Genomic DNA, 21,632 nt, shown 5'->3' with positions numbered 1-21,632 from the left:
TCCTGCACATTTGCCCTACCACTGTACCCATTTTCTCATCTGCCCCATCAATGTACCCCATTTTCTCACTTGCCCCGCCACTGTACCTCTCTGCACATCTTCTCCACTGCCGTATCCCCATGCTCTACTGTCTCACTACTGAATCACCCTCTCATCTGTCCTAACACTGAACCTATCTGCTCATCTGCCCCACCACTGTAACCCGCTTTCTTATCTGCCCCACCAATGTACCTCCTGCACATCTATCTCACCTCTGTACCTCCCTGCTCTTCTGCCCCACCTCTGTAACCCCCTGCTCATCTGTCCCACCAATACACCACCTTTCACATCTGCCCCACTGCACTACCCCCTGCTTTTCTGGCCCACCACTGAACCCCCCTGCTCATCTGGCCCAACACTGAACCCCCTGCTCACCTGGCCCAACGCTGAACCCCCCTGCTCATCTGGCCCAACGCTGTACCCCCCCTGCTCTTTTGTCCCACTGCTGAACTCCCTTCTCATCTCTTCCATCACTGTACCTCCCTGCACAACTGCCCCACCACTGTACCCTCTTCTCATCTATGATATGCATGATATGCAGAGTGGTGAAAGGAAGCAGAGGTGAAACACATCTATCTGTCCTAGCACACTTATCCTGCTGATCCACCTCTCGCATCCAGCCCACGTGCTTGTATGTGATATCACATACAAACATCTGGAATGGATGCACAATGATGAGCTCAGGTCAGGGGCATTTTCTGAAACCAGTGGGCCTGTGTGCAGGATCATAAGTATGGCGCTCTGCGCCACAGGAAAAGTTGGGTGTGATTTTCATTGTGCTGAATAATGGCTGTGGCTTAAAGGGACACAGAGTGCAGGGGTTCAGTAGTAAGTGACGCAAAAGTTCAGGAATAATTTCAACAAAGTTCCCAGAAGCTCAACAGTAATTCCACAAACTGTCACCTGATTGTGGTTTTCTCAATCACAGTGAGATCTTTTCTTTCTGAGATTGGTAGTGGCAACCAAGCGAGTCATCTTCCTCCAGATGGTGGACGGGACTAGCAGGATTGTGATTGGCTTTAGCAGTGGCCAATGACAGTGAAAACAGGGACCGCCCCACCCTAGTAGAACTGCAACCAATCTCTTCCCCATCACAAAAGCTGACGATCGCAGCTACAGCCAAGTTAGAGAACCAAACAATGTTTCCCATCTTTTACAATGTGTGGGGGCACAGTGCCTCCCCCTTAGTGCAGGTGTGGTGTGGAGAACTCTGAAACTGGAATGCATTAGTGTTTCACTGACACTTCCCTGCTCTGCTCTGCTGATGGGGAGGGAGTCAAATACCGGCAAAAGAGGCTTCGTGTGCCGCTTACTGCACCAGTGCCGGGGGTTGCTAACCCCTGTTCTAAATACTTAAAGGAGTGTAACCGTATTCGTAATTTTGATACATCTATCTTTATAACATGAGATCTTGGTGTAGTTCATCAACTAACACTACTATCGTTGATCCTTGCTAACATTTTTAATTTGTTGGTCAATCCCTGCTTACAGCTTGATCCCATCTGGGGTAGGCGGGATCTGACTAACAAGAAATATATCATTACTTGTTATCCTTTCCTTCTGTTGTATTCTGTTCTTATATGTTGGATTACTACTATGACCAAATCTTTGCAGTTATGTCTAATATTGCTGATTATCTGTAATGATACTCATTATAAATAAATAAAAACTTACTGTTTTTTAAAAAAAAGATGTGCTTGTTATGTTCCTTATTTCCCCATTACTGGACCCTCTGCTGCTTGTCTAATTTGCTCAGACAGCCTTAAAGTGACACTACACGCCGAAAAAAAAAAATCTCCAAACTCTTTTTTTTTTTCATTCTAAACAAGTGGAAGTGAAAGGAGAAAGAAGAGGTTTGGGAGCTCACGGAGGATGTTACAAGGAGGAAAAAAACACGGTAAGAAATAATTTCACAACAAATAGATATCAAGGCCAGTATGTGTGGATGCATATGGATTCTTTTTGGAGAATAAAGATATATTATAGTGTCACTTTAAAGTGTATTTCCACCTTTGCAGTCAAATTTAGGAACCCCTCACCCACTATATGTTTATTATGTGTTTCCATTCACACAGCATACCTACAAAAAAATAAAATTTTCTTACCTTTCTGGTGGTTTCTTTGGAGTGGGTTTATACATAGAACTTTAAAAGTAGCTTCTATTGTTCAGAACAGCTTGTAAAGTGCAATTAGGGGACAGATTTAAGCCATACATGGATCAAAATTTTTCCAGTTCAGCAGGGATCGGTTGAATTTCGATCCATGTCTGGGCACCCTGTATGTAAAGAAGTTAATCTAACTATTGACTTCTGTACAACCAGCCTGTTGGGTTTTTCCTGATCAAGCAGTGCATATAGCCGGCAGCACTGATCATTGCATTCTGACTGCAGGAAAGGGCCGAATGCTGGCCAGTTTCTATTGGGCTTTAGAACCAGTTTTCTTTTTTTAAGTACATTAACATACAAGGTACCACCCTCGTTTGAGATCTTTAACCCCTTGCTAATACAGACAACGGGCACATCTAGTTTACACTTGATAAATAAGATATGCCAGCAAAGCACATAATGGGTTAATTGTAGTAAACTTTCAAGCTCAACCTCTAACTATTCCCTGGAACAGTACATCAGGATCAATGTGAGATTGCCAGCACTGTACACTACTGAGACTTTTTTTAAATTACAAAGAACTGTGATCCTAGATTTCAACTTTAAGTGAGGAAGAGGGTTGAGGAAGGTCTTTGTTGATAGGATCCAAAATAACTGATGGCAAGGTAGCTATGTTTGATGACTAATCTTGCAAACTCTTTGCATACCATTTCTATGCAGCAGTGGTATGGAAGCCTTTTGTTCAGGATGCCATATTGATCTAACAATTATAGCAAATGGACGAAGGGTCCCTCTTTGGAGCAACACAATACCATAGAAATTTATAGAATTAGGAAAATCTCAAATTCACGTCACTGTTTTGAACATTGACCTTTTTATTTGCTTTCTGTAGGTTTTCTTGACCATGTCTTGTCATGCTGGAGAAGGCTGAGCAGTTCAAACAACCAAATGATGGAAATCAGAATGAGGTGAACATCATTATTTAGCATCAGCCCAGCAGTAATGTTTTTTCCACTTTAATGATGAAAGCTGAAAAACTTGTGCTTGAAAATAAAGAACATATTCATTTTAAATAATGAATATTCCAGGTTAGAATTTTAATAATCATATACCAAGTGTGGAACAGACACAACAGCTGAATGGAACGGGAGGACCATTATAGAATATATGTCATTCGAGTAGCAGACACCTGCTCACTTCTCTGGGCCCATGTGTGAATATGCCAACTACTTTTTTGTTTCTATGCCATTACTGCTGGAAACCTAAGCTTCAGGGAAGGAGCCCTTTATTCACAAATTCTCCATTATTTTTTATTTTTTGCAGAAGAGATGATAAATTAGTCTTTTTAATATGAAAGAGCTACCTCAATGTGTCCAAGCCAGTTGCACTGAAGTCCAGATTGAGGAAGGAACACATCACCATTATTCATTTTCACATTTTAGATTTCAGATTTTACTGGAGGGCTGGGGCCCTTCTAACCTTTCCTCATATTTTCCTTCTAGTAACTCACATGGTATTTCATATACTTATATTTATAATTCTGTCTTAATTTTCCTGAGGTTAAATTTGTTGTTTCCATTCCATTTCCATTCCATTTTTGGTTGAGGGTATTTTATTCTTCTTTGAAACTAATATTTCATCATGGCTGGATCATCTAGCATGCAAGGCTGGTCAGTCACTGCTGCATGGTAATGTATAAATATTTGGGCTCCAAAACTTTTCTTGTTCAATGTATTTTATTAAAGTTTTCAATACAGAGCAGGAAGTGTAAACCAACATACATATCATGTTTCCAAATCATTACATAATTAGAAGGGCCATATCATGAAATGATGCAGTCCAAATAACTGTTGCCCTGTATATGAAACACATATGTGTATACATTAATGAATATAAACCAATTAGTTTCATTACAGGGAAATCAGGACACTGCTAGTCGACAGGGAAGTGTTCTTGGTATATTACACTATTGAAGGAATATCTACAGATGATTCATTGCATACTATATATATAAAGGCAGTTGTAGGTGTGCACAGCCTATTGCATTGGGGTGTGCACACCAAAGCTCAAACACACATGCATGTGTATATATATATATATATATATATATATATATATATATATATATATATACACAGCCTTCCTTGTGGCACTCTGATCTCCCTGCCTGCAGATTCAGAGTGAGAGAGAAATGCTTCCGCACTTCTCTTATAAGCAGAGTTGCTCAGTGAGAGATTAGGGAGTGCCCAGGCGCATCTGGCACACCCTGTGCGCAGACCTATGATGGCAGTGTAACTGTATAAAATACAGAGCAATAGGGTAAAAAAAAAACAACAATTAAAAAGGGAGAGAGGAAAGAAGAGTAAGAGAGGGAAGGAAAGAAGGGAGGGGTGAGGGGACACTACACAAATAAAAGAGGAGAGACATTCCCCCATCCCTGGGACAAAAGAATTACACATCCTCATCTGAGAGCTCAGAAGTTAGATGTGCAATGCTCCATGGTCAAGTCAAAAGTAATTATTTCATGGTATCCATGATATCAACAAAGGGGACCTCCAGGAGTGAGCTGTAGTTTGTTTAGTGGCACTAAAAATATAAAATGTTGCCTTTTTTTAAAGGATAGCTTGGGTTGGTTTATTTAACAAAGCCTCAATTGAGAACTGTATGTATTAGGAAGTGCACTAAAGCCTCTGTGCCTTATGGCACATCCACCATAAATGTAACTTAGTCCCTTCATGTCCACAGCCCTTGTAGCAAAGGGAAGAGTAACTAGGAACATATTTGGAAATCTGGGAAGGAGTCAAATACCAATGTATTAAGACTTTTTACAAAATTTTCACTGCTGAAATGTTTAGAGAGCTGTGGAAGAGCAAACGTCTTTCCAGTTCTCCTCTGGGATGCTGGGATTTAACTTTTATTTCCAGTGAAGCATGTATTTCACTTTATGGATTATTTTGGAGGAATTGAAGGATGCTTATATGAGAGAACAAAGGCCAGGGGAATGGGGATCAGTTCAGCATTTACTCTTGAAGCTAGTAAGGACTAACGAAGGTGTTATATTTGGCAGGAAAGAGTTAACATGGTGTTGAATTTGTATATAGCGGAAAAGTTCTTGTGAAGTTATTACATATTTTTCTCAAAAATAGTTTACCGATTTGATGCTGTGTGAAGTGAGGAAGGAATAGATGTTGGTGAAGCTTTTGCTAATCCTCCATGTAAACCTGGAAGGAGTTTAATTTCCAGGGGGGAATAACAGACATTTTATTAGTCTGAGACTCTAAGGGAATACACTGATTAAAATTATTTCAGTTCAGTGAGGACTAGCTGAATTTGTGTGGCAGTCCTCGCACGACAGATGTCTATTGGTTGATTTACTTCTGTCAAAAGTTCAAAAGGTACTTCAGTTGAAAAGTTTTCCTTGATTGGTGGCTGCAGTCACTGATCAGTGTAAAAATTTCATATCAAATAATTAAAATTGCCACCTTTAATCAATAAATGCTCTGTCCTCAAAAGAATAAATACATGATGATCTTAATTCCGGTGAATTCATTGAAGCATTGTCACCCTACCCCTCCCTGCAGAACACAGAATTGCCAGAGCTGATGAGAACAGAGTGAATAGCTCTGTGGCTCTTGTGATATCACAGGGCCAAGCAAGATGATAACAAAAACTCCCAGATAGGTAAGCAAAATGAACAAAACACTGGAAATGCATCCATAAGGGGTGGGGGGCTGATTAATATAAAAAATAAGCCAAAGAGGGAACTTGACAGTAAGTTGGATATGACTAATTTAAAGAGAACAAGATCAACTGTTAGTGGTAAACCATGCACAGGAAAGGAACCCCAAGAACAGGCCACTTTTATTCAGCAAGGCAGCAAAAAAAAAAACACAGTTGAATGCAGGAGGGCTTTTTAAAGCATGGAATAAAACAAACTAAACCTATCCTTGTTTGAGCGACTAACTAAAGTTATGTCAGTTTCTGACTAACAGGGTGTCCCCTAAAGGGTTCCCAAAACAAATAGGCAGCATAATGTACCTTTTTAGTGTTCTGTCAGCAGTCAGCCTTTTCACACAGCTGCAGGTCCCACAGAAGAGGGAGAGGAAGTCCTTTAAGCCTCAGTCAGCTCATATATAAACTATTTAGGACGACCTGCATGCATCATACAGTGGCTCGTACAGGCCCAGTGGCATGGAAAGCAGGAAGAAGGAACAAAGAGAGTTTTAGTAAAAAGCAGCACATAATAGACACATTAACACTTGTTGGGCACACACTTAACCCCTTGATTGCCCCCAAGATGTTAACCTCTTCCCAGCCAGTGTCTTGACAGACAGACAGTGTATAGTATTATCACTGATCACTGTATTAGTGACACTGGCATAGGTGTGCGCAGCCTATTGCATTAGGGTGTGCACCCCAAAGCTCAAACACACATTACCGATAACTCACAATGTTCATTCAGATAGGGAAGAGGCCGGTAAATTACATATTTACCGGCCCCTTCCCCCACTCATCCTAAAACATCTCCACAGTAACAGCTGTCGGGAAAGGAGAGGAGGAAAGGAGAGGAGGGAAGCCAGAAGCGCTGTGGGAGGAAAAGGGGGGGGGCAGTAGGGGGAATCTGTGCTGCACAGGGTGATTAGGGTGTGCCTGGGCACACCTGGCACACCCTGTGCGCACATCTATGGATACTGGTGATGTCACTTCCCACCCAGTGTCTGTTATTGTCAGATTGCTTACCACACTATCAAAGAACCACTATAAGTCGCTGATCACCGCCATTAATAGTATAAAAAAAAATTCCACTAAAAAGTTCATAGATACTATAACTTTCACACAAACCAATCAATATACACTTATTGGGATTTGTTTTACCAAAGACATGTAGCAGAATACATTTTGGCCTACATTTATGAAGAAATTAACTGTTAATATTTTTTTATTGGCTATGTTTTATAGTAGAAAGTAAAAAATATTGTTTTTTTTTTTCAAAATTGCAGGGCTTTTTTTATTTATATATTAATAAATAAAAACCCAGTGATTATCAAATGCCACCTATAAGAAATCTCTTTTTGTGTAAAGAAAATAATAAAAAGGTTGTTTGGGTACAGCGTTGCATGACTGCACCATTACCAGTTAAAGTAGAGCAGAAAAATAGCAAAAAAATAAAATCTTCTGCATCCGAAGTGGATAAAAAGGTTAGCAGACAGCTTGAGACTAATTAATGAGGTCTGGCTACAAGGTACAATGTGGACATAAGAATGAAGAATTTACCCTACTCAAAGCTTTATAAAGCCTCTGAGTTCCATAGTCCAGTAAAGTACTTGTTAACCACTTGTCCACGGGGCACTTTCACCCCCTTCCTGCCCAGGCCAATTTTCAGCTTTCAGCGCTATCGCACTTTGAATGACAATTGTGCGGTCATGCAACACTGTACACAAATGTATTTTTTATCATTTTCTTCACACAAATAGAGCTTTATTTTGGTGGTATTTAATCACTGCTGGGTTTTTCATTTTTTACAAAAAAAAGAAAAAAGACGGAAAATTTTGAAAAAAAAAAGGTTTTTCTTAGTTTCTGTCAGTACATTTTGGAAATAAGTAATTTTTCTTCTTCACTGATGAGCGCTGATGAGGCTGCACTGATGGACACTGATAGGCTGCACTGATGCGCACTAATGAGGTGGCACTTATGGGCACTGATGAGGTGGCACTTCTGGGCACTAATTAGGTGGCACTGACGAGGAGGCACTAATATGCCACACTGATGGGTGCTGATAGGTGGCACTGATGAGCACTGATAGGTGGCACTGATGGACAGCACTGGTGGGCACTGATGGGCATTAATAGGTGGCACTAGTGAGCACTGATAGTTGGCACTGATAGGTGGCACTGATGGGCACAGATAGGCACTGATGGGAACTGATGGGTGGCACTGATGGGCGGCACTGATGGGAGGCACTGATGGGCATTGATAGGCAGCAGTGAATGTCATCACTAATGGGCACTAATTGGTGGCACTGATGGGCACTGATTGGTGGCACTTGGGGGCTTTACTGTATTCAGGGCACTGGTGTTCCCTGCGAGGAGATGCCGCTGATTGACTCTCCTCACCACACACTCTGTCAGTGTGAGGTGATGGGAGACGATCACTGGCACTTCTGTGTTTACATGTGACTGACTGTGATGGGACACAGCCGATCACATGATTAAAGAGCCCCGTGATTGGCTCTTTACAGAAATCGGTGTTGCGCCGTGTCCCAGCGATTGCCACGCTGCACGCCCATGTGGGCGGGCAAGAGCGGCCGTTCTGGGTGCCATCATATGACATCGACACAGAACGAGAACCACACCATCCCCCTGTCATGGGACGGTGGGCGGGTGGCAAGCGGTTAAAGTGATATTAAAGTTGTTTTTTTTTGTTTAAAAATAACAAACATGTTCTACTTACCTGCTCCGTGCAGTGGTTTTGCACAGAGCAGGTCCCCAGCCGGCACTCCTGGCCCCTCCCTCCTGCGGAGTGCCCCCACTGCAAACAGCTTGCTATGGGGCCCCACAAGACGAACCGCTGCTCTGTGTGTCCATTCAGAGACAGAACTGTGACTTGGCCCCGCCCCCCCTCTCTCCTCATTGGCTCCCTGAGCCGAGGCTCTCGTGCAACAACGCTGGATCGAGATGGGGCTGAGGTAAGTATTAGGGGGGCTGAGAGGGGCTGCTGCACACAGAAGCTTTTTAAAAAAAAAACCTTCTGACTTTACAACCACTTTAAGGTCTGAGAAAACACAAAGATTGTTTTCTCCATAACAGACACAAATCCTGGAGTCCCTCACCATGTGTAGGTGCAAAACCTAGGTGACATATATACATTGGGGTTGATTTAGTGCAATTGCAATCTGCAAGAGCAGTTGCTCCAGAGCTTAGTAAATGAGCAAAAGCTCTGCTGACTTCCATCATCCAATTACGTTCAAGCAAAAATGCATTTTCTAAAATTTTCTTTGCACGTGATTAGGTATTCTTTGCAAAGTGAAGCTTTACCTCATTTACTAAGCTCTGGAGCAACTGCACTTGCAGAGTGCAACTGCACTTTGCAAAGCGCACAGCCTATTTGCCTTTAATAAATCAACCCCATTGTCCTCAACCTTGCCAGCCAGTGTCTTATGCCCTGTACACACGGTTGGACTTTCCGACGGAATATGTGCGATCGGAGCTTGTTGTCAGAAATTCCGACCGTGTGTGGGCTCCATCGGACTTTTTCCATCGGAATTTCCGACACACAAAGTTTGAGAGCATGCTATATAATTTTCCGACAACAAAATCCGATCCTATAAATTCCGATCGTGTGTAGGCAAATCCGACGGACAAAGTGCCACGCATGCTCAGAATAAATTAAGAGACAAAAGCAATTGGCTATTGCCCCGTTTATAGTCCCGACGTCGTGTTTTACGTCACCGCGTTCGGAACAATCGGATTTTCCGACAACTTTGTGCGATCATGTGTATGCAAGACAAGTTTGAGCCAACATCCGTTGGAAAAAATCCATGGATTTTGTTGTCGGAATGTCCGATCAATGTCCGACCATGTGTACAAGGCATTACACTAGATATACAACGTAATAAAGGAGTTTAGGCATACTAAAAGTGTACATATTATTTAACCACCCTTTTTCCCAGTGACTGAAACATACAAGTTAACCACTTCAGCCCCAGAAGGATTTACCCCCTTCCTGACCAGAGCATTTTTTGCAATCCGGCACTGCGTTGCTTTAGCTGACAATTGCGCGGTCGTGTAACGCTGTACCCAAACAAAATTTACATCCTTTTTTTTACCACAAATAGAGCTTTCTTTTGGTGGTATTTGATCACCTCTGTGGTTTTTATTTTTTGAAAAAAAATTGAAAAAAAGCAATATTTTTTTACTTATTGCTATAATAAATATCCCCCCAAAAATATAAAAAAAAAATAATTTCTTCCACCGTTTAGGCCAATATGTATTCTACATATTTTTGTGCAAAAGTTATAGCATCTACAAAATAGGGAATAGATTTATGGCATTTTTATTATTATTATTTTTTTTTTACTAGTAATGGTGGCGATCTGCAATTTTTAACAGGACTGCAAAATTATGGTGGACAGATCGAACACTTTTGACACTTTTTTGGGACCATTGACATTTATACAGCGATCAGAGCTACAAATAGGCAGAATAGGGAAATGCCTTGTTTACATAGGCAACTCGCCGTTCTGCCTCCCCTCACCGCAATCGCGGGCCACCGGCGAACATGGAGTTTGCGGGACCCGCGAGCACGCTCCCACCCTCTAGGTGGCAAATTCAAAGGGACGTACGCGTATGCCCTTTTGCAGTGGCGTAGCGTGGGTTGTCAGCACCCGGGGCAAGGCAAGTAATTTGCGCCCCCTAACCTGTGGACTTTTAGCACTCCCCGAGTCCTGTCCCTTCTCTTCCTACAATAGTACTAACCAACCTGATTCCTATACTGACCACTACACTCTACTGTCCACTACACTGACCACTATACTACACTGACTACTATACTGTCCACTACACTATACTGCTCACTACACTGACCGCTATACTGTCCACTACACTATACTGCCCACTATACTGCCCACTACACTATACTGCCCACTATACTGTCCACTACACTCTACTGTCCACTACACTGATCACTATACTACACTGACTACTATAATGTCCACTACACTATACTGCTCACTACACTGACCGCTATACTGTCCACTACACTATACTGCCCACTATACTGCCCACTACACTATACTGCCCACTATACTGTCCACTACACTATACTGCCCACTACACTGACCGCTATACTGTCCACTACACTATACTATCCACTATACTGCCCACTACACTACCCACTACACTGTCCACTATACTGTCCACTACACTATGCACTATACTGATCACTACACTGACCACTATATTGTCCACTATACTATACTGTCCACTATACTATACTGTCCACTATACTTACCACTACACTATACTGTCCACTACACTATACTGACCACTATACACTATACTGCCCACTACACTGACCACTATACTGTCCACTACACTATACTGCCCACTACACTGACCGCTATTTTGTCCACTACACTGCCCACTATACTGTCCACTACACTATACTGTCCACTACACTGACCACTATGCTGTCCACTACACTGCCCACTACACTATACTGTCCACTATACTGCCCACTACACTATACTGCCCACTACACTGACCGCTATACTGTCCACTACACTATACTATCCACTATACTGACCACTACACTGTCCACTATACTATACTGTCCACTACACTATACTGAGCACTATACTGTCCACTACACTATACTGTCCACTATACTATACTGAGCACTATACTGTCCACTACACTATACTGTCCACTACACTGACCACTATACTATACTGTCCACTACACTGACCACTATACTATACTGTCCACTACACTATACTGTCCACTACACTGACCACTATACTATACTGTCCACTACACTATACTGTCCACTACACTGACCACTATACTATACTGTCCACTATACTGCACTGACTACTTTACTGTCCACTACACTATCCTACCTACAGTATTTCTATACTGACCACTACACTGCATGACTCTAGCTGCTCTTCTACTCACTCACTATCTGGTTGGCTGCTCCCTCTTCCCAGACTGTGCCCCCCCCCCCCCCCCCGGGCCAGCAACACGACTCTCATCACGAGGGAGTCTCACCTTCTCTTCTTTGTTTTCCATCGGTCCGGAGGGGAGCAGGAGGAGGAGACAGCAGCGGCTCACAATCTTGAATTTTCGTGTCCCCCGCGCTCCACCACGTTCAGTCTCCGGCGCCTTGTGATTGGGTGTATGGGCTCATGTGCGGCGGCGGGGCTGGCCTGTTAACGATCGCGCTTGCTCCTGGAGTCCCGCCTCCGCACATGACCCCATTTACCCAATCACAGGGTGCCGGAGACTGAACATGTGCAGAGGCGGGACTCCAGGATGTACCGCGATCAAGGACAGGCCAGCCGCGCCGCCGCACATGACCCCATATGGCCAATCACAGGGCGCCGGAGACTGAACATGGCGGCCAGAGCGTGGGGACACAGGGCAGTGAATTTAGGAGGAGGCAGCCAGCATTGCGCCCCCCTAAATGTTACGCCCGGGGCAACGGCCCCCTCCGCTACGCCACTGCCCTTTTGACATTCTGCTGACGTAAATCGGCATGTGGCGGTCGACAGGTGGTTAAAGTGGTTCTAAAGGCTTAAAGTTTTTTAACTTCATGCATTCTATGCATCAAAGTAAAAATCTTTGTGTGCAGTAGCCCCCCCAATACTTACCTAAGCCCCATCGCGATCCAGCGATGTGCACAAGAGCTTCGGCTCTCTGGCATCTCTACCTCCTCATTTGCTGAGACAGCAGTGGGAGCCATTGCTGCTGCTGTCAGTCACAGCCAGTGAATATTACAGAGAGGCTTGGAACGCACGCGGGTCCGCCATTTTGGACGAACCCGCAAGTGCATGGCTCAACACTGTACGAGCTGGATTCTCATCATAGGGGTCACAGTGTCTTTATTAGGGAGTATGGCTGCAGTGGACGAGCACCCCAGACGAAGTGAGATGAAACGCATCGAGAGTGACTCCACTGCCGCCACGATTTTACTTAAAGTGCTTTTTTTACAACGTAAATGTAAGTGTTCTACTTTTTACTAAAATTTTCCTGCTTACGGAATTACGCTATGTGGCCCCTTTTTTATCTTTCACAGGCTAATTTTCCTGGATGTATAACCACCCTTATGGAGAAAACCCCTCATCATTAAAGCCTGGATGACTACAGATTTCCATCATCGTGGTTCTCTAAGGCTCCCTTTCCATTGCTGGTGGCAATACAAGCACATTTGACTCATAGAACGTTTGTTCTTTTGGGTCCACATTTTCTGGTACAATTTACTCTGGTGGTGGGATTATCACAAATTGCCTTCCATTTATTATACTGGCTACTCACAAGGTGAACAGGACTGTTCCATCTCAGTATGGACTGCGAATGATCAGTATGCATTAGTGACCTTTGGAGACTATTAGAGACTTTGTTATTTCACCAATTTTTTACTTTATTTGATATATGTACAACTTTCACGATTTGTGTATTATGGCTATCTAATTTGACATAATAGCACTACACTTTGATACACCAGTCACAGCCTGTGAGCTAATGAGAAGAGAGAGGGGACGGGGCCAAGCTGAAGCTCTGTGTCTGAATGGACACACAGAGCAGTGGTCCCGGAGTGAGCCTGCTTGGGTGCCCCTACAGCAAGCTGCTTGTTGTGGGGGTACTTGGCAGAAGGGTGGAGCCAGGAGCACTGGTGGAGACCCGAGAAGAGGAGGTTTGGGGCTAACTTGTTTGTTATTAAAAAAGAAAAACAAACTTGCCTTTAATATCACTTTAAAGTAAATAAATAAAAACTAAGCCTTCAGTCCAACAAAGTCACTTCTGGTTTCGGTGGAATGCACGCTGGATGCGGCATTTCCTGGATTTTATCCTTGCATTGCTATATGCCCATTTGTCTTCTTTGTCCTGTAAGTACTAACTTGCATTTACGCAATAAATACCAGCCTTACTGTGCTTCACTATCAGTGCCTTCTTTTAATTTTTGTCTAATCTACTAACTTGTGACTGTCACGCTGGGGGAGATCTCCATAGGACCTTCTGTGAGTTGCCATTCCTGGCCAGTTATACAGCTTATATGACCCCTAGACTGAAAAGCTAGGGTTCCATTTCATATGGTCCATTTCATCTGGTGAGTGGGGACACAGGAGGGATGCGTGTCACACAAAGAAGTGGAAGTTTGGTGCACTAAATGCACTTTTTTTGTGGATTGGAGCACTTAAGCATTTTTTTTGGGACATTTTGCAATACTTCAACAAGAATATTTAAATGATTTGTATTATTTTGAAAGATTTCTTATTGAATCGATTTATGCACTATTGCAAGCGCTGTAATTATTTTATTTTATTTAACATAACCTATATGGCAAAAAGAGTGTCCACAAGGTCCAATGAATTTAAACAGAATCTCACTTCACAGATGAATTGCAAGGGATGAAATGGTTTTGTATTTCTGTGCTACAGGAAGATTAATCGTTTTACACATAATATTTCCCCGGAGAAGTGAGAATGGGAAATGTGTATCTGTGAAAATCTTTCCACTATTAAATTAGTGAGGGAAAAAAAAAACATCAACACGGAAAGGCAAACCCTCAGTGTAAGCACAATTTATCATGTAAAATTCATCAATGCAGCTTATTCTTTATTGAGATACAAGTCTCTTATGTGTAGGTTATGAAATGAGATCTGAGTTTTTGAAAAATTAACATTTCTGGTCTAGCTCTTTGTCAAGATTTATTGCAGGCAGCATGTCATATTTGTTTCCATAGAAGTTTTTTTTTAAGACATCCAATAGCTCTGACCCAGTTCGTGAATATTATAAAAACAATCGCAAAAGGTAACACTAAATGGTTTGTGTTTATGAAGCACAGATACGACATGCACAGATAGTGCTCCTGAAATACTATCTATTTCTACTAACAATTCCTTTTTGTCATGCAATATTTATTAGGAAAAAAGCACAAGTTTCAAGAAAATAGCACACTATAATATGAAACTAGCACATAAGACAGTAAAACAACATAGAAACCTGTTTGTTCAAATTCTATCTGTGCTGGAGCAAACCTTAAGGTTTGTTTATATTATTACTATAGGTGAGTAGAAAATAGGGAGATAAAAAGCTAGATACAAAACAGAATTTATTAAAAAAAGGGTTTGTAATAGGAAGGGAACCCAGATAGAAAGGATAACTTGCCACAAAATTGTGGCAGTGTTAAATTGTAAGTCTGTTAGCTTGCTGCGCATTTTCACTGGCAAGTTGTACATTTGAAGCACAAGTTTTAGTTGACACTTTTCCAATTTGTAGCAATTTTGAGTGACAAGTCTCTAGCAAGAGCAAAGTTACAGTGGTGATTCTACAGCAAGAGCTCTGCAAGTATACAGCATGAAAATGCACAACATAGCTGAGCCAGAATTTGCAGCAGACTTGCAGAATGTTTGCAAAGAAAGTTGATCTGGAGTCATGCAATGCAGACTTGCTTCAATTTTGCAACACACTTGTGGAGCCTGGCACGTATAGCAATAGCTTAGCAAATTATTTTCAAACATGCAGCACAATTGCTTGCGATCTGGGAAGTTGCCAGAGCTTAGTGAATGTGGTACAATTTCACTTTGCAAAGAATACCCAATCGCATGCAAGGAAAAAAAAACTGTATTTTTTCATGTACATGATTGGAAGATGGAAGTTAGCAGAGCTTCAGTTCACTTACTACGCTCTGGGAAAAATTCACTTGCGATGTGAAACTACCCTTGCAAAGTGAACAGTCTATTTGCTTTTAGTAAATTGAAGAGGAGATGTTTTGCCTAACTTAAATTCAGAAGTGGCCAGAAATACTACGTGGCAATATAAAATCAAACTTGTCATAAGTAGCTGTTATTGTCATAATTGTTTTTCAGAAAGAAGGGGTACCACTAGGCTCACATGCTCACTTTAAAAAAAGGAAATGAAAAGGTTTTCTTAGATTATAGAGAGTAATTCATTACTCTGTAGCTAGACCACTGATTGAAAGCAAAAACACTTAAAGAGAGACTTTTTGTTGAGAACAAAAAAAAACAATCCCCTCTGGGTGATCAATGTACATTGCAAGGATTTTAAAGTGGTTCTAATGTCAGAAAGTTTTTTATCCTAAGGCTGCTTGCTGCAGGGGCACTCGGCAGGAGGGAAAGGGCCGAGGGAATTTGTTCCACCATACCTTTTAGATAATGTAAAGGAAATTTGTAAGTTCTGTATATAATTGTATTCTGTTTTGTATGCACACGACACTAATAATGTTTTCATTACATGTTTGCATTCTTTCGAGTCCTAATTAGAATTAGTCTGCCTATGTTACGTCCCTTGTTACCATAAAAGTACAATTGTAATATTAATGTGATACCTGCGTATAAAAACCTTCAATTGCATCATAATAAAGCAGAACAGTTATTTGGAAAGATGTTTAGTGTATCTTTTGTGTCTGCTCCCTACTGCCGTAGTTATTAATTTGGAACCACTAATCAATATGAGGATAGGAGTTGCCTATCTATAAAATTCCATGTCAGATGGCAAGCCAGCCAGGAGGTGATTTACATGTGACCCTGAGAATCCAAAACGAGGAGCTTGAGATGATCCGGGAATTTCTGATAATCAGCCGGCTGAGGGAAGCCTTTTGCTTACATTTGAGTTATCAGACTTCCTTGATCGATAAGGCATTTTCGGGACAAAGGGTACCTATTTTACTCCCCTAATCGAACTCTATTGATTGGTGGTTATATGTTATGTTGTCCCTGTCTACTGTCCATCGGAGTGTTATAGATAAGAAAGGGAAGAATAGTGCTGTTCACAGGTATATGTAGTACATCTGCTAGATAAAGAGACCCTCAAAAATGCCCAGCGCAAGAGGAGCTCTATAAAATATATGAACTGAAGGTGCGGTTCCGCCTATACTGAGCCCCTAGATAAATGGTTAGAATGGACGGGATCCAAAATGGGTAACTGGGTTACTACCAAAGTCCACAGGGACTAAGAATCATGCAGAGTAAACAGCTAGAGTAACAGCTATATATGTGAGGAGGATGGATCAAGGGTGACAATTAACACTAGACAGAAAGGGACATTTTGATGTTAAGTTGTGGGATGAATTTGGGGTCAGGCACTACAATTATTAAAGTCAAAACAGAGAAATGAGAGTTAAAACAGAATACTTTATATGTTGTCAGAGAGGGAAAATGGGATGAGTACTATGGCTGCCTGTCTGATCATAGAATCATAGAAGCTAGAGTAGTGAAGTATGGGATTACAATACATGGGATGCAAAGGATATCAGAACAAAATAAGGAAAGCAGAATTTAAGCAGGGTAATATTAAAGAGTTAAAAGAAAGTGAGAGAATGATGCATGTGTTGTGTACAAATGGGAAAAAGGTAAGCGATTTTAGAGAGATATTCGTGTATGTGTGTGAATGCTGGAACCTTTAGTTCTATCTCTTGTGTGTGTCATGTATGCAGAAGTGACCCCCTCCTTTGCACTCTCATGAAAGAATGTAGCTGGGATGAGAGATCAGTGATAAGCTGGAAGGATACCATTTCAATTTCTGTTTTTTACACAATACATTAATAACAAAATGTGCCGGGTTATATAATCTAATGATAAACAATGTGATAACAATTATTTTGAATCTGTTTTCCAAACATAGTGAAATGAAGGTTACATTTAACCGTGTATTACACAAATTGAATATCCTTTGATAGTAGAAACAGTGCATTTAAAACAGGGAATTTAAGTAAAATGTCCTCCTTTAAGGAAATATATCTGTGTATATATATTAGTACTAGGGTGTGATAGTGAGATTATCACTTGAGTATTCATTTCTGATATGAGTTTAACAATTGTATTAATAATATAGATATATTGTAACTGGTTTAGATAACCTTTGGTTGGAAATGAAATCCAGGTTATTGGGCAAAATTGTAAAATGGGATTAGTTTAGATTAAGATAACATTTTTGTAATTTTACATTTATACAATAAACCCTTATTGAGAGAAAAAAAATATTAAGATGAGGTTGTTAATTGGAATACAGCTGCCATAATGTTTAACAAAGCCAAGATGGATGGGATACATAAGAAGTTGTTCTCCAAAAATGAAATCTAAAGGTCTGATAATAACTTGATCTGTGGTCCATGATGTGAGAGTAATAATAAATAAAATTTAAATATAACAGACCCATCACATCAAGTCCACACACCCTGTTAGGATAGATGCCACCTGCAGCCAATTGTATACCGTATTTTTCGCACCATAAGATGCCCCCCCCCCTCAAAAAAAATGGGGGAAAATGTCCCTGCATCTTATGGAGCAAATACTGACCAGGCACTGCCCCCCCCCCCCCCCCGCCGCCGCATCAGAATATTGGGTCGGCGTCTCTGGGAAGGAGAGAGGACAGGATGTGAGACGGATCCTTGCAGGGGCATACCAAGTAGGACTGGGGGGAGGCGGTCTGCCCCGGGTGCCAAAACATGGGGGGTGTCAGTGGCATTGCAATGGTGGTGCGCTCCGCACCCAGGTCAGTTGACACCCGCCAGATGTGACACCATCCCATGGCGGCAAGAGCCCTGGCTGTATTTTTTTCAGCCGGAACACCCCCGGTGCCATGGTCTGGTCCAGTCTTACTTCCTGCTCCAGAGCCAGCCAGCCAGCGAGCCAGCCAGCCAGCCAGAGGGGGTTGTGGATTGTAATGGCAGTGTCCTCCACTGCCTGAGGTGAGCAGGTGATAAGGGCGGAGGGAGGTGTGGGCTGGCATGGTATCCACTGCCCAGTCACCTGAGCTGTTGTGATAAAAGAGGCTGAAGGGGTATTTGTGTCTGCCCTGTCACCATGAGCTGATCTGGGAGGGGGGGAGGTTGCTGTGTCCACTACCACCACCACCAACACCCAGGTATAGTGTAGCTGAGCTGATCTGGGAGGGGGGTGGTATTACTGTGTCTCCACCACCCACCTATAGTAGTAGTATAATATTAAATATTTTAGGACACCATTTGGTTCAGAATATTTTTTTTCTTGTTTTCCTCCTCTAAAACCTAGGTGCGTCTTATGGTCAGGTGCGTCTTATGGTGCGAAAAATACGGTAGTTTTTGATCTGGCTGAGAGCTTTCTGTTCTGTCATATACAGATTGTTGGTCCTTTTGTTTTTATTTATTTTTATTTTTGAAATCCAAAGCAGAATGTGTGGATTGTGCAATAATGTGCCCCTTTTCCTTGTAAGTGCAGTGGTATAAGCAGAAGAATACTTTGGATTTATTGGACATCTCTGCATGACAGCAGGGTATTGTTATCATTTAATATGTTATGACATCAGGAAAAGAATGTCAGATGGAAACTAAGGACTTGTGTTATCTAGCTAAAACTAACAACAGAGCAAGCAATGAGAAATGTATGACATTGCCAGGAAAAAGTTGTCTTTTTGAAACATGAAACTGGAGTTCTTACACAAACAGCATGATAGAAAACAAGCCATTGTAATATATTTATGCAAGCTGGACCCAGTAATGAAGGGTTTCCCCCAAATATTTTACAGCTGTAGCTTTATGCAAAGGTGCTATTAGACAAAGTTAGACATTATTTTGGTCAAATACTACATTTTTAATGGTCCCACATTCTGCACAGTAAATATACAGCTAAACTACTAAATGTTTTTCTAATGAAAGGTTCAAAATATGAATTTGTTTTGTTTGTTTATGTACGAATCTAACAGTGAAAAATGCATACATTTGAATCCAGCAACCTTACTATCTCTATTGGAGAAGGCTGGAGACAAAGGAAAACCACATATGTTACATTGATGATGTAGGAATCAGCTGCTGTGAGCCCAGTGCAGGACACACTCCCTGAAGACCCAGATATTTCATTTTTTGTAGAGTTGATCCCGGTTTTATAGTGAGTATGCAGTTTATCACCCAGAAGGATACTCTGTATTTAGAGTAATTTGATTCTTTTTCCCCAGCTCAAGAAGCAGAGCTCCATGTTTTAGCAAAGTCTGTGAGCTATAAAAAGAGTATATAAAAAGAGTATCGTATATACTCGTGTATAAGTCGAATTTTTCAGCCCCTTTTTTGGGGCTGAAAGTGCCCCCTTCGACTTATACACGAGTCACCGCCGTCTGCCTACATGATCAGCGTGTCATGCAGGCAGACGGCGGCCAGCGTGTGCTACATAGCACTCGGCAGCGGCTCTCACTGTTCAAAAGCCTCGCCTCCTCATCTGTGATAGGCAGTCAGTGTACAGCCTATCACAGACATTCTCTCGTCCTCGTCCGTGGTATGAGGATGAGAGAATGTCCGTGATAGGCTGACCGCTGACTGCTGGGAAATTAAGTTTTTTGGACGATGAGGAGGAGGCGCGGCTTTTGAACAGTGAATGGCCGCCGAATACTCGAGTATATATGGTATATATTTTTAAAGGTAGTTGAGATATAGAGAGCTTTTGGTTCCATTTGAAGGGCCAGAAGTTTGTTTTTATTTTGGCAGGTAAACCAAACAAGCATGCTAAGTTAATTTGATTGGCTGTTTTCAGCCTTCCAGGTTCTTGCTGAAGTAGCCATACTACCATTAAAACTCACACATGGAAGCAGACCAGGCGACTTAGGATGCTGCATTACAGCCCCGGACACTTGCTGGGTCTGTGCAACTCACAGATTCCACCCTAGTTCTGGCCCAGTATAGCTGGAATTAATAATTCAACTTTAAGGACCCCAGAACGAGAAGAACAAGTGGTCTACAGGGGGCAACTTCTTATGAAACAAGATTTTGGAAAAATGTGATCTTTTATGTCTGCCAGTCACTCTTTTCCCTCCAGGTTGACAGATGGACTGTGTCATCAGTCACAAGCAGTTATGGCTGCCTTAGTAAATGAGCATGGGATAGAGCCAGGGTTCTCCACAGTTGTTTTTTATAACATACTACTTCTTGTTTTACCTGTTACCGAAGGTGTTACCAAAAGCTGAACATCCAGAGATTACAAAAAGATATATCCAGGTGCCCAAGTCAGGATCTCACGAATATGCATTTTGTCTGTATGGACATGTTTTCTGGATGCTACTGCAAAGGCCACAGTACAAAGTGTTATCAGAAGTAGTTTGTAAGTACCGAATGCAGAATCTACAGAGGTAACAGAGGAAATCATTTTTATAGGAGAGTCCTTACTAGAAGCTTTGAGGTTTTATTTTTACACCCCCTACTGTCTACAATGTAGCGGAAAAAGTAGATTAAGAAACTAGAAAACTTTTGCCTGAATGTTTTCTTAAATGTTATCAAGCCCTTAAGGGGATGTTGGACTCTCTTCCTATGGGATTTGGTTTGGGAATGTGTTACTCACTTGCTTATATTTTGTTGCTGATCTTTTAAGGTTTTTGACAAACTCTTTTATGTCTTTTCTCCCCAATTCCAGATCCTAAAAGTTTGGAAGGCCAGATGACTTGTGCATTGTTAAGAGACATTTATATATAAGGAAATGTTTGGAGACTCAATACAGCATCTATTTCAAGTACAATTGTGCAAAACTTGAAGGAAAAGTCACCTGGATCCAGACCAGACACTGCAAAAATGACTAAATTAAATAAATCTCTGTGTTTGATTTGTTTCCCTCTTGGAATCACAGTCTAGGGTACTATTTATTGAAATACTTTAATTGTAAGGGATATATATATATATATATCCCTCAAATTTTCCACTCGCTTCCGATCTGAGCTGCCTGCCTGGGAGAGGGGGGGAGAGCACTGCTGGCGGGGTTGATTGGGAGACGTTCTCCCAGCGATCACCCCA

At 41.8% G+C, this 21,632-nt stretch overlaps 1 long non-coding RNA gene across 1 annotated transcript; it reads left to right on the top strand.

The window, feature by feature from the left end:
• The first annotated feature begins 1,859 nt into the window (after nt 1-1,859).
• LOC141119879 (uncharacterized) lies at nt 1,860-16,261 on the top strand. Its single transcript, XR_012239720.1, has 3 exons — nt 1,860-1,936; nt 3,037-3,112; nt 12,942-16,261. It is a non-coding gene; the product is annotated as an uncharacterized lncRNA (long non-coding RNA).
• The last annotated feature ends 5,371 nt before the right edge of the window (nt 16,262-21,632 follow it).

Source organism: Aquarana catesbeiana, linkage group LG01 (assembly GCF_042186555.1).
Source record: "Aquarana catesbeiana isolate 2022-GZ linkage group LG01, ASM4218655v1, whole genome shotgun sequence".
Lineage (NCBI taxonomy): Eukaryota > Metazoa > Chordata > Amphibia > Anura > Ranidae > Aquarana > Aquarana catesbeiana.
This window is presented reverse-complemented; position numbering and strand designations above follow the sequence as displayed.